Source organism: Fukomys damarensis, unplaced genomic scaffold, assembly GCF_012274545.1.
Source record: "Fukomys damarensis isolate Sample0158 unplaced genomic scaffold, DMR_v1.0_HiC HiC_scaffold_28, whole genome shotgun sequence".
Lineage (NCBI taxonomy): Eukaryota > Metazoa > Chordata > Mammalia > Rodentia > Bathyergidae > Fukomys > Fukomys damarensis.
This window is the reverse complement of record NW_022900940.1, coordinates 21,652,451-21,655,020: the sequence shown is the minus strand read 5'-3', so window position 1 is coordinate 21,655,020 and position 2,570 is coordinate 21,652,451.

Below are 2,570 nucleotides of genomic sequence, written 5' to 3'. Positions count from 1 at the left end.
TTTTTGTTTTTGGTACCGGAGATCGAACTCTGGTCTTTGTGCTTGCAAGGCAGGTGCTGGAACCACTGAGCTAAATCCCTGGCGTGAACCTAGGGCATTGTGGATGCATGCATTCTACCACTCAGTAACATCTCCATCCCCTAAGGTTTTTTTGTTCGTTTGTTTTTTGTTTTTTTGAGACAGGGTCTATGTAGTTGAGACTGACTTGGAACTCACTATGTAGCCCAGGCTGGTCTCGAACTCACAGCGATCCTCCTGCCTCAGCCTCCCAAGTGCTGGGATTACAGGTGAGTCCACTGCACCTGGCTCATATTTTTTTAGTTTTTGTTTTTTTGAGACAGGGTCTCACTATGTAGTTGAGACTGACCTGAAACTCATTATGTAGCCCAGGCTGGTCTCAAACTCACAGCACTCCTCCTGCCTCAGTCTCCCCAAGTGAGTGCTGGGATTACAGGCATGCGCCACCACGCCCCGGCATTACACCTGGCTTTTTGCCCCTAATTTTTAAATTATAAAATGTTCATCTCATTTGGCAGAGGAGCTTTGTTTGCTCTTACTGGATCCACAGCTCATACTTTTCAGATGATTCCTGCAGATTCTTAGTCTAGGTGAAGAGAGGACTCTGGAGGGCAGCTGAGGACATGGACCTTCCTTTTGGGGCCCCAGGCAGGCAGCAGGATCCAGGCCTGAGCAGCTCTTCTCTCTGAGCAGGGAACTGGCCCCACCCCAGCATTCCCTCTTCAGCACATTGGTCCAGTTGGGACTTAAGAGCTCTTTCCAGATTGATCTTCTGGATTCCGATGAGCTAAATCAGAGGTGTGTATGTACTCTTTTCCATCATTATGCTCCAAGCATGATTATTCGGGTTAGAAACTACGATTTTAAATCATTATTTCCTCACTGATACAATCTGTGCAGCGAATTTCTGCACAGTGGGCATTTATAAATGTTGACAAAATACATACAAAAAATATTTTTATTTAAGTACTCCTCATACCCTTTCCCAGTCTTCCTTTTCCCCAAGGGTACTTTTCTTATCCCCACAGTTTAGCTTTGTTTATGCTAAAATTTTCTTTACATAAAGGAATCCTGCAGCAGGAACTCTTTTGTGTCTGGCTTCTTTCAACATGAGGTTTTGAGACTTTATCCAGGTCGTTGCCTATACCCTTTTAAGTAGGACCAAGATCTCCTTCAGCGAGGCAGAGTGCAGACCAGGACAATTGTTCTGCCTGTTGGCCTTCAGGCCCCCTAAATCCTGAAAGTGGCCCTGTTGGCCCTTCCAAGTCAGCCTCTTTCTGAGGTCACGCAAGTTCCTCTCTCAGAACTGTCCAAGAGCCTCAGGCACCACCCAGATGGCTGTGGGGCCGTCACCCGGTCACCTCCCCTGAACAGCTGTCTCCTGCCCCCTCCTCCCGCGTAAAAACTCAAAAGGGAACTGGCCCCTTTGCCAAGGAGAATTCAGATTCGTTTAATTCCAGGGATCCAACTGCGCAAACTGTGTGATGTTTTGGTGTTGACCACAGATACGCAGAGCCTTTAAGAAACGTGGAAGGGGGGGGGTTAAAAAAAAAAAGGAAAGGTCGGGCGGGGGGAATTCATGTCCAGGGCCGTGGACATTAGCCTCCGCGGAGCCAGGGATTGAGAATGAAGTCTTGTCTTTTCTTTTTTAAATAAACGGAAGAGTCCTCTCCGCTCCTCGATAGGAAGGTTTCAAAGGTCGTCACACTGAAGCCCGGGGGCGTTCATCTCCCCAGCGGCAGGAGAAGGGAGGAGGTCGGTGGGAGGAGGGAGGGAGCACACAAAAGCGGCCGAGCCGAGAGGGCTAATGTTTCCTGTTTGAGCCTCCCCTCCCCCAACCCCCTCCCCGCTCTCGGGCGGAAGTGAGTTTGCTCCTTTGGAGATTAAAAGGATTCCGAATTCCGATCAGTCCCAATAACCGGCGTACAGAGAAGAGGAGGAGGAAGAGGCGGCAAAGCAGAGAAAGGGATCGCGCGTGCGCGCGCGCGGACGCACGCATCCCGAGCTGGGGGAGTTGTGCAAAGCCCTAGGAGGCCAGGGCACCGCGAGAGCAAAGCCCAGTAGGCGCAGCGCAGCCTGGGCCACCCGCGTCCTGCTCGGCGACTCGTTTCAGAAAGAAGATGACTCAGGCAGGAGCCAGCGGCGTTCGCCACGCGGCTCCAAAACGCGCCGCGCGGGCCCGTCGCCGGTTCCACTGATTCCAACACGCCCGGGAGAAGGCTCCGTCCCCGAGGCTCGGGATCGGAGGGGGGACCAAAGCTTGGGCGAAATGGCCCGATGACAAAGGAAATGTGATCCCCCTCCGCTGCCAAGGTTTCAGAGAGGACGGACGTGAGGAGGAGGAGGAGGGGCGCGGATGCGCGCGCGGAGCTCGGATAGCATTGCACGACGGCCCGCGCGGAGCGGACAGCGAGTACATCTAATATCTTCCTGCCGATGAATAATTGAGGGCGGCCCGCGGGGACCTGCGGACTCGCGCTGCAACGCGGCTAAGCCGGAGACCGAGGAGTGCGCGGAAGGCGCCCAGGCCGGGGAGAGCGAGGCGGGGGCAC